Below are 11,885 nucleotides of genomic sequence, written 5' to 3'. Positions count from 1 at the left end.
TCCAAGTTATTACTTTTATCATTTTCCATTTGCCACTTGAAACATCCTCACCCAATAAAAGATTTCTGATAGGCTTATGTATTAGAGTAATTTCAACTGATGTAACAAACTCCAAAACTTCATTGGTCCACTCTTATAGAATATTCTTTCTCCCACTCTTATAGAATATTCTTTCTCCCACACACAATGTGGGAGAAAGATGTGGGACCTGATGCAGATGTTCCTGTCCACTGATGATATTACATTCAGGAAATCAACAACCCATGTTCCTTCCACCTGTGGCTCCTTCCATCTTGGGGCTCTACCATCAACTATGTCCTTGGAGTCCTCCATACCCACTAGACACAGAGAAAGGTCTAGGCAATAGACAACTTAAAAGTCCCAGTCCCAATGTAACTATTGTCAGATCCACTCAGATCCTATTGGTGAAGCTAGTCACATGACCACACTGGGGAAATGAAGGAGCTGTTTCCAGGAGCACACATTCCTAAGAAGTAACTGCTGTCTCTGCCGCTGCAGCAGCTGATCATTTTATCATTAGTCACCAACCACAGGTGAATTGCTTGTTAAATTGATTTATGTTGTGCAGAGTCTCCCTGTGTTACCATCCACCTTCAGTTTCCCAGTTATATCACTGTGTTCACCAGCAGTGTGTGGCTTGTAGCACACAGGCACATTGCCAAGTCCAAGTGGCTGAATCCACTGGGGTTCTGAGTGGTTGAGCCCAGAGGCATATCCACAGAAAAGGATTCCTGCAGAGAAGCTGGGTCACACAGGATTTACATTTTACATGGCACCCAGATGCTTAATTTGACATAAGTGAATGTCCAAAATATCCCTGTCAATGGAGATTAACACTCCCCAAGCCCAGTCTCTCCCTCAGAAAGTGTAGTGAGAAGTGGCACTTTGGGCGGATAAATTAAATAGACTATTCTGTGGGATGAAGCAAGAGTGGGTCCATGTGCAGTGATCACACAATGCCAAGTGTCTCACCAGCTTCCTGAAAATGTGGGAGGCAGCAGTGACCAAGTTCTGTGGTCTGGCCAGGCTTTGGATAATCAACCCAATCAAAAACAGTAAGACACATGGTTAAGAGGCCAAGCTCTGGCCTCCACGATCTACCTGTTATCCCCTCCATGACCTTGAACAAAGCACTTAACCACTCTAGGCTTCAGAGTCCTCATCTGAAAACCTGGAACAGCAATGTTACCTACTTCCCAAGACTGTTGTATTTACCCAGTGTTTATAAAGTGCTTAGCACAGTGCCTGGCACATAGCAAGCATTCAGGAAATACTAGGTGCTGTTATTACTAAGAGTTCACCTTATGAAAAAGTCCTGCTTACTGACTTACATCGCCTGGCTTTGGGACATATTGGTTCAGGATCCATTAAAGGACACAACTTTAGGGAGAGCTGGGAGACTTGTTTTTGAGGTCCTGGAGTGAGAAAGGCCAAGGATCAAGCAGGTGGTGTGAGCCGCAGCCTATTCTGAGAAGTCTGAAGAGTTAGCCTTGGGGATAGCAGCCCTGTAAGTGAATTAAGAACCAACCTTGGGGTGAGGACCTGGCAGGGACAATGTCCTTCAGAATCACAAGATAAGTACTGAACCAATAGGTCAAATGGGGGCATACCATAAGAAATTTAAGCACCCACCCCAGCCTCCTCTGACCACACACTCGTGTATGCAAGAACACACAAAAAACCACGCATATTGCAAGCACTATTGTAGCAGTTCCAATTCTGAGAATTTTCCCACAGAAAAGTATTGAACTACTGTGCAAAGATGGAAAACTGGAAATAACCTGGATATCCAACAACAGGGGACCCATGAAACAGCAATGCAAAGCCTGTAGCACTGTGTATTCATTAGAAACAGTAATACACATCTCCATTTATTGGTATGGAGAAACATTTCTGACCTAAGATTTAGTATTAAATCAGATCAAAATAAGCTTCTTGATTAAAAAAGCACTAATATAGCATTTACAATGTACCAGGACTATGCCAAGGACTTCGCATACGCTACCTCAATTAAATCCTCACATTGACCCCATAACTCAGAAACTGCATGATGACAATGCCTACAAGGCAAAGCAGAGCCTGGGTCTCCAATGGCATCTCTGAGCTGTACACTAGCCCAGGAATGCTTATACATTTTTCTTGTTGCAAAAATAAACAACTAAGTAAACCTGAATTTCTTTCAGCCAGTGTTAGGTTTCCTGTGCATTGCAGCCAGACTCGATCCTAATTTACACAATTTGTAACTTGAGAAGATGGGGCCTAATCATTCCTGCAGAGGTGGCAGTACAGGCTGGAAGCATGGAAGGAGATGGGAGAAGATCAGACTTTTCTTCTGATCAGACCAGTGCAGAGGTGGCTGCACTGGTCCAGTGCATTCTTTGACAGGCATGCAACTTTTGCCCATCTCCTTGCCCAGCACAAACACCTGTCATTATCATTTCTTGCTCAGCTGTGCCAGCTGTCTGTTCCCCCTGGACTAGACCCAGGAGTCTGGGGAAGCCAGGACACTCCCCAGGAGCATTGCTCCCAGAGCCCATGGCTCATTCAGATTCCTTGTCAGAAAGACTCTTTACATCTCTTCTGCTCATTGCAATTCAGTCACGTTGGAGCAGCCCACAGAATCTGAATGCAATTTTCTCATTGAATTATGCTAAATCCTTCAGGGAAGGAGGCGAAATTATTTAAAACCTATAAAAACTAAAGCAACATTCTGGTTCTATATTTTAACTTTCTGATCATTATTTAGAGTTAACCTTTTCTGCCGCTAAATCACAAACCCATTTTGCTGTATATCAGGCAGCACGGGCCATGAGGCACAGGGAGAAAAACCCAGCCAGGCATGGAGTAGGCCTGGGGACTGTTCCTTGGGCTCAGGCAGATAATAGAAATCAAGGTAGCACTTTGCTCTTAAAAATCAAAAGTATCGGGAGGTGATTCATTGAAGCAGCAGAAATGTGAATTGTAGCTGTGTTGTTATAAATATTAGAGCAATAGATTAGGGGCGAGGTGTGTGTCTGTGGAATAATGCACTGACGGGGAGGGTGAGAATTTATGAGGCAGGCAGATGAGGATTGAATCTTGTGCCTGGGATCTCAGGAAATTATTTATTCCCTATGAGCCCCAATGCCCCATATATAAAATGAAATAAATAATAACTCATTCTATTGGGAGGTAAATACTATGATTTATTGTCGTTTTTTAAGTGGAGAATACAAGGCACAGAGAAGTCCAATCACTTGTCTCTGCCATCAGAAATGGCAAAGTTGGGGTCTGATCTCAGGCTGGTGGGATCAAAGCCAGGTTGCTCTGCAGAGAAAATAAAGAACTTAAGGCATACTTGGCTTATAGTAGGTGCCCCCAAAATGCTAGATGAACCACTTGCATAAATTTCTTTTTATAATCAAATACATGCAATTTACATAAAGAGGTGTTATCCATAATCTTATCAACATACTAGAGTAATCCCTGTTGATCACTTTTACAGAGAGGCCTATGTTGAGCCCCCAAAATCAATTGGATACCCCTTATTAGATGCTCCTATAGTACCCTAGAGTATTCCTTTACAGCATTTCAATGCAATGAGTTATTCATGTGCTGTTTTCATGTGCCACTTCCCCTCCAGCCCTGTGGGTTTCAGATGGTGGGGACTGGGTCTCTCACATTCACCTTCTCAGCAGCCAGCACAGTGCCTGGTATAAAGTATGCATGATTCAGCAAGGCCCATCATATGTTGACTCTGTGCCAGTCACTGTTACAGGCACTGGAAACAAAGTCAAGTCTCTGCCCTCTTGATTCCAATGATGGCATACAGACCGTAAAAGAGCAAGCTAGTAAGTATTGTACTTGGTATATCAAATGCTGTCTTAATCCATTTGCACTGCTGTAACAAAATACCATATACTGAGTGGCTTAAACAGCAAACATTTATTTCTTACAGTTCTAGACACTCAAAGTCCAGTATCAAGGTACCAGCAGATCTGGTGTCTGGTGAGAGCCCTCTGCTTGATTTGCAATGGCCATCTTCTCATTGTACCCCCACATGGCAGAGAGCAGAGAGAGATCCTCTGTCTCCTCTTGTTCTTATAAGGGCAGTAATGCATTGTGCAGGCCCTCCCCATAACCTAATCACTTCCCAACAGCCTTGCCTCCTAATATCATCACTCTAGAGATGAGTATTTCAACATATAAATTTGAGGAGGACACCAACATTCCGTTTCTAACAAATGACATAAGTATTTGGAGAACTTATTAGCACCTGGATGGAAAGGGACAGCCAGAGGGGATTATTTTTATAGAGAGCTGGAGAAGGAAGTCAGAGAAGTCCCCTATTAATAGGATTGGCTGACTGAGAAGGTGGATGGAAGGGCTCATGAAAATATCTGTAGAAAGAGCTTTCAGGCAGAGACAAGAGCAAGTACAAAGGCCCTGAGGTGAAAATATACTTGGGGTGTTTAAGGTCAATGTTACTACAATGGGGGCAGAGGGTCTGATTCAAGGAGTGGAAGAAAAGAGATTGGGAGATGGGGCAGATAATAGATGAATAATTATGTGGGAGAGCAGAAAAGAGAGAGACAGTAACTGTGTTCCTCTCCACATTCACAGACAAACATCAAGTAACCTGCACAACACAAGGTGGGCTCTGAGCAATCAATACAAAGTCTCAGCCTCTGGCCTGAAGAAGAAAGATGGGGAAGAGGCACAGCCCCCCAATATTGAAAGTGCTACATGAAGAAGGTGGGTTGAATTTGCTTTGGAATAATTTCAGTGGCCAGGCTGGGACCAATGGATAGCTTTTACAGGAAGATCCCATTTTGTCCCAATGTTCCCACACTTCCTCTTCATCCTGTTTGTTCCTTAAACAAAATGAGCATGTCACCACCACTAGGTTTTGCATTTACTGTTCCCTCTGCCTGAAATGCTTCTCCTGCACACCTTCCCTTGGCTGGTTCCTTCTCACCTCCGCCCAGAGTCCACCTCCTCAGAGAGGCTGTCCCAGATTGCCAGATCTGAATTGCCCACTTAGCCCCACGTACCAGGCAACCTCTAGTCTTCTTTTCTTCATAGCATTTTTGCAGTCTGAAATTTCCTTAATTTCACTTATTTGTTATCCCTGTCTCCCCGGTAGAATGTAATCTGCATCAGAGGCAGGACCCCATCTGTTGTGTTTATACTTGGAGTGCACAAACATACCTATTGAAAGAAAGTTAAGAACAAAGGAAAGGAGGAAGAACAGAAGAAAGGGACAGATACCAAGAGCCAAGTTCAGGACTTGCTGTTCACTCAGGCTTTTCTATGCCCACTAGGGACCCTCTAAGCAACCCCCAATTTCAGCATTCCCCTGAGCCTCAGGTGGCCATATGGGTACCTAGCTCATTAAAGCACACTCCATCATCGCTCTCATTTCCTTGCCCCCTCATTTGTGCTTCCCGGAATCATCTCCTAAATGAAGTACCTGCATGGAAACCTTTGTCTCAGGTGCTGCTTTCAGGGAAGCTAAACTAAGACAGATTCTCACCCAGATCCATGCAAGGACACGCATGAGGATATTTATCACAACAGTGCTCATAGTGACAAGGGTGATAGTTAGCCTAGGTGCCCAACACCAGGGGAATGGATTCTAAGAAAGAGGAAGATGTGGTGAAATAAATAAGCAAGAAGCAGCAGGGAAATACACCTGATACATAGTGTTGAGGGGAAGTAGAGCATGATGCTGTTTTATAATTAAAAAAGAAAACACACCAACTTAAAATCAACATTATATATTTATGCAAAATACACATTTATTCAGGAATGTATCTAAAATATATCAGAATGGTTGCCTCTGGGGAAGCAATGAAATGAGAGGAGAGATGAAAATTGTAAAATATATGTGATAAATCAGTTGCCTGGACCATTGATGTCAATGTGCCACTGAACAAGAAATGTGGCTAATTCACCTCTGTGCAACAATGGGGTCCAAAGATAAAAATAGAAATAATGACAACTCAAATTCACCTAAATAACTTCACCTAAATAACTTCTCACTCACCTTTCATATCTCAGGAATGGCCTCCCTGGCTCAGACACTAGCTCCATGTGTGCCCTCCCAGGCTGAGCACCTGAGCACACCCATCCAAGTGCAATATTACCTTTACCTTGTCACTCCTTGGCCCCTGTCTATGTCTCCAACACTGCCCTCGTTCTGGGAGGGCAGCAAATACAGGTTTTCTCTCTTTTTCTCTTCTCCCTTCTCTCCTGCCCCCTCCCCCACCATCTTAAAACGTGATGTGGTGCACTGCAGATTGCTGACTGATAGATGAACCCATGAAGACACTCGGGAGAAGCTGTCGCCAAAGCCATGTACACACAAGAGAGTCATACAAGCTCACACCACACAAATCACACCACACAACACACACTAAAGACATGGAAATACACATCAGTTCATGCACTCAGAGGTCTGCATGCACCAAGGCACCAGATGCCAGCTCCCATTCATCGTCAACTAACTCCAGCTGACCTTCCTCTCCAACCTTCCCAGTGGCACCCACCTGCACTCTGCACCCCTCCCTGGGCAGGAACTCCCCTTCCAAAGGTTTCTATCCTGACTGGATTTTCCCTTTTTAAAAAATCCCTTCCCAACTCAGGTTCACACCTAGGCTTTCTCTGGAAGCCCCCACATCCCTCCTAAGAACATGGCCGCAAAGCTTCTAGCTTAGCCAGAAAACGAACCTGCCTGCCTCCAGCCTCCCACCACCACCACTCCAAAGTCCCCAGCTAGTACCCACAGGGGCTTTAGCAGGATTAACAGATAAAAGGCAGACCAGTTTGTCGGTTCAGAAAATGAAAACAAAGGGAGCTAGTAAGTAAGAGAAAGTCCATGGAGCTGGAGGCATTTAGAGATAGGTTTTCACAAAAGCCATGGTTCAGAGACCTGGAAGCTTCCCTCACGCAGCCTCAGAAAGAGAGCCTGTGTGCTGTTTTATGTATTCTTGGAGACTTGTAACCAGGGTTTAATTAGAGTCCACACCCTAAATAGCAGGCGTCAAGGAGGCAGGTTGTATTTACTACGTCCTCAACTCCTTGCACAGTGCCTGGAAACACAAAGTACTCAATAAATACTTGTGTTTTGAGCAGCCAGACTCAGCCAGGATAGAAGCCATTCGTTCTTCTTGTAGTTACTGAGCATCTACTATGTACCAGGCTTTGTGCTGCAGCCAAAGAATAAAAATATTGAACAAAAAGTGTATTACTTATAATCTTTTTTATTTACTTTTATTGATTAATAAAACTATGTGGGTTTCAGGTATACAGTTCTGTAACACATCATCTGTACACTGTATTGTGTGTACACCACCCCCAAGTCAAGTCTCCTTCCATCACCACTTATCTCCTCTTTACCTCCCTTGAAGGCCCCCCACTTCCCTCTCCCTCTGACAATCACCATACTGTTGTCTGTATGCATGAATCTTTTTTCCTTTGCTTAATCCCTTTACCTTTGTCACGCAGACCCCAACTCCCCTCTGACAGCTGTGAGTCTGTTCTCTGTAGCCATGAGTCTCTCTCCACTTTGTTATTTGCATCCCCTTATAATCTGAACAATGGTAGTGTTTGAAGAATTGGAGATATAGCAGATGACTTATGAAATTTTAGTAGGTAGACTTGATGGAATTTGGAGGTTGATTAATATGTAGGGGGACATATATGTTGTGAAAATTGAGAGGGTGATTTAAATTGTTGTTAGTATTATTATTAGCAAATATACCAGGATTCTTTTGTGCCCGGTGCTATTCAATGTTAATTCACTTACCCAGTTAATTTGCTCACAGCAAGCCTGGGAGGCTCATATCATTGCAGGTAAGAAAACTAAGGTGAGATGAGGCTGACTAACTTGCCCAAGGTCACACAACTGGTAAAGGCCATGGCTGCACAGCCTGCATGCTTAGCCACTGCACCATGTAGCCACAGAGAAAGCCACACTAAGAGAACTTTTGCATTCCCAATCCTGGGTCCCTTCCTGTCTACCCTAGATCAGTTGGAAAGAGAAAGGAAGGATGGCTAACAGGAATCACCCTTGCCTGTTTGCTCTGCTCCAGCAAAGTGTCTGAGAAGTCCTGGGATCCAGGATGTCTGGGATTGACCTTGATCTGGCCTGGATACAGACACTAACAGAGAGATCAGAGCCCCAAATCCATTTTTGTGATCTGCTTAAGGTGATCCTCCTTCTGGGATTAATCAACATCCTTAACTATTTGAGGAAACTCCTTGGGGAGACTCCAAGGTATTGATTCATTTATCCCTGGGATAAGCAAAATTGTGGTCAAGAGTACACACAGAAGCCACCACCTTTCCTTATTTCCAACACTGCCTTCTCCAACCAGTATCATGCACATTGACACTCATTCAAATTATGGTCCTGGGTTAGGTTCTACCCCAGTAGCTTAGCTGGTTAGAGCATTGTCCTGATTGGCCAAGTTTGCAGGTTTGGTCTCCAGTCAGGGTACATACAATAAGCAACCAATGAATGCATAAATAAGTGGAACAACAAATTTCTCCCTGCCCCACCCTTTACTCTCTCTCTAAAAAATCAATAAATTAAAATGTTTTAATTATATTGTAATTTATTATGCTATTACTGTTGTCCTGATTTTCCCCCCTTCTCCTCTCCTCCCAGCACCCCCGACTCCCTCAGACAATCCCCCTCACCCTTGTCCATGTCTAAGCATCATGTGTGTAAGTTCTTTAGCTATTCCTTTTCCTATACTGTGCTTTATATCCCCATGGCTATTCTGTAACTACCTATTTGTATTTCTTAATCTCCTCACCTCTCACCCATTCTCCCACACCACCCCTCATCTCTTTATCTTTACTCCTTGGTATTTTAGCAATAATTTGTCTTGGAGTGGACCTCTTTACATTCATCTTGTTTGGGACTCTCCATGCTTCCTGAACTTGCATGTCTATTTTCTTCACCAAATTAGGAAAATTTTCTTTCTTTCATTATTTTTTCAAATAGGTTTCCAATTTCTTTCTCTTTCTCTTCTCCTTCTGGCACCCCCATGAAATGAATGGTGGGTTACTTAAAGTTGTCCCACAGGCTGCTTACGCTATCCTCAGGGTTTTTTTAATTCTTTTTTCTTCTTGTTCTGATTAGTTCTTTACTCCTTCCTTATGTTCCAAAGCAATGATTTGATTCTTGGCTTCATCCACTCTACTGTTGTTCTCCTGTAAATTGTTCCTTACTTCAACTAGTTTATTCTTCATTTCTGGCTGTCTTTTTTATGCTGTTAAGATCCTCATGAAGTTCCATGAGCATTCTTATAACCAGTGTTTTGAAATCTACACCTATAGATTGCTTATCTCCATTTCATTTAGCTCTTTTTCTGGAGTTTTGATCTGTCCTTTCATTTGAGCCAGGTTTCCTTGTCTCCTCATATCAGCAGCCTCCCTGTGTTTGTTTCTATGTATTAGGTAGAGCTGCTTTGACTCCATGTCTCAGTGGCCTAATGTAGTCGGTGTCCTGTGGGTCCAGTGGCACAGCATCTCTTATCTCTCAAGCTGGGTACTGGAAGTATGCCCTTTGTGTGGGCTGAGCACACCCTCCTCTTGTAGTTGAGCCTTGGTTGCTCTTGACAGGTCAATGGGAGGGATTTAGCCAGGCCAGCCAGCTGAAGGATTGGCTGTGACCACTGACCACGAAACTCCACCCTCTGTAGAGGATCAGCTGTGCAGGGGCAGGCTGGTGGTGCTCCAACATGGTCTGTAGCTGTCTACTGGGTGCTCTGGCCCTTGGGTTTCCTAGGTGGTGCAGGCCAAGATCAGCCCCCACCTGTGTCTCACCTGGGGCCACCCTGCCTGAGTTATAAAGCAATCTGAGATGGCTGCTCATTGTGCTGGGTTTGAAGATTTCCAGATGAAGCCAAGCTGTGAATCTAAGCTGCTAGTTCCGGCCTGGGGCTCACTGAGGCCAGCTACTGCTTGTTTTTCCTGTGGAAAATAAGCTTGGGTGGGCCTATATATTGGGTGGGGCAGAGTCTCTGGGGATCTCCAAGGTGGGTCAAACAGTGTTAGTCAGGTTGATGGAATCTTAGATGTGGCACCAGCCTGCCAGCTCTGTAAGGGGAAGACCCAGAAAAGAGACAACGGCTTCTCCTCTCTTTGATGCCAAACACCTCAGACTCCTCCTGAACACTGCTGGTGCCCCTCAAGCCAACCCCTCAGTGCCAGAGGCCAGAGGGAGTGAGTCTAAGTGGTTGAGTCCATGTGTGAGTTCTTTTAAAAAAATTTATTTATTCCTAGAGATGGGGGAAGGGAAGGAGAAAGGGAGAGAGAAACATCAATGTGTGGTTGTCTCTCACGTGGCTCCCACTGGGGACCTGGCCTGCAACCCAGTCATATGCCCTGAGAATTGAACTGTCAACCCTCTGGTCCGCAGCCTGCACTCAGTCCACTGAGCTACACCAGCCAAGTGTGTGTGGGTTCTTTAAGAGGAACGGCTTGGGGCTCCAGAAGTTTCTTCCACCAACTCAATCCCTGCTGGTTTTTGCAGCTAGAAGTTGTAGGAACTTACCTCCCTGGCACTGGAACCCTGAGCTGGGGGCCTGGTGAGTCCCTGTGAGCCTGGGACTCCTTGCTCCAGAGATGTCCCTCCCAATTTTTTATCTACCACATGTGGATGGGAGACCAGCCCATTCCACATATGCACCCCTCCTTCTGGTCTGGATGGATGTTGTTTCTTTAATTCCATAGTTGTCAGACTTCCATTCACTCAATTTCTGTCAGTTCTGAGCAATGGTTGTTCTATATTTTAGTTGTAATTTTGTTGTGGTTGTGTGAAGAGGGGAGCCATGTCTGCCTATGTCATCATCTTGACTGGAAGTCACCTCCACCAAAAAAATTTTTTTACTAGGTATGGCCCTGACTAGTGTGGCTCAATTGTCTGGGTGTCATTCCACAAAACAAGTGATCTTTGGTTCTATTCCTAGTCCAGGCACATGCCTGGGTTGCAGGCCCAGTCACCTGTTGGGGTGTGTGCAAGACGCAACTGATAGATGCTTCTCTCTCACATAGACATATTTCTCTCTCTCTCCCTCCGTTCCCCTCTCTCTAAAAATAAATACAATCTTTACAAAAAACAAAAGTACAGTCCTGGGACCTTGTTAGAAATACAGAATCTCAGGCCTCACCCCAGACCTACTCAAGCAGAATCTATGTTTCAAACAATATCTTCAAGTGATTGTCACCTCAGACCTCAGGTTCCACCCAGGGGTTTTGACACAATCCAAAGAGAATCCCCACTTCATTATATACTAACCTTTTTTAGCAAGTATTTTTTATTTTTATTATCTTATTGTTGTTCCTTATTACATTTGAATATTCAACCCCAATATCCATTCAAACAACTTGGCTGAATTGTGAAGAAAACATTTACAATCCTCAAGATGCCCCCAGTGGCCTTTCTAGACCCTCCATTGTAGCATTTCTCATGTTTCCTCTTGGGGGCACCAAAGTACTTCCTGATAGTCTCCAAGGAGCAAGTGGGCCCATTCAAGGAGGAGGGAGTGTCTTTCTGTGAGAACAAGGTCCAGTAAATGCTAAACAGAGTGCCCAGTGGACTTTTCCACAGAGCATCACTAGTGACCTTCAAAAGAGAAACAGGACAGTGGGAGCAAGAAAAAGACAGACAGGAGTGGGGACAGAACAGAGAATGTAGACATCTTTTCCAGAAGTATATGTGACACAGCAAAGTTGAAGGAAGAGATGATGATGAGGTAGTTTGAGGTCTCTTGTCATGTTTGTGCATTTTCTTTTAAGATGGAGAGACTTGATCATTAATGAGAGATGGCTGGACAACCTCTATGAAGACCAAGTGACTATCCAGAAGT

Source organism: Sturnira hondurensis, unplaced genomic scaffold (genome assembly GCF_014824575.4).
Source record: "Sturnira hondurensis isolate 20B ecotype Veracruz unplaced genomic scaffold, ASM1482457v3 Scaffold0019070, whole genome shotgun sequence".
Taxonomy (NCBI): domain Eukaryota; kingdom Metazoa; phylum Chordata; class Mammalia; order Chiroptera; family Phyllostomidae; genus Sturnira; species Sturnira hondurensis.
The sequence above is the reverse complement of the archived record's forward strand: the minus strand, read 5'-3'. Positions refer to the sequence as shown.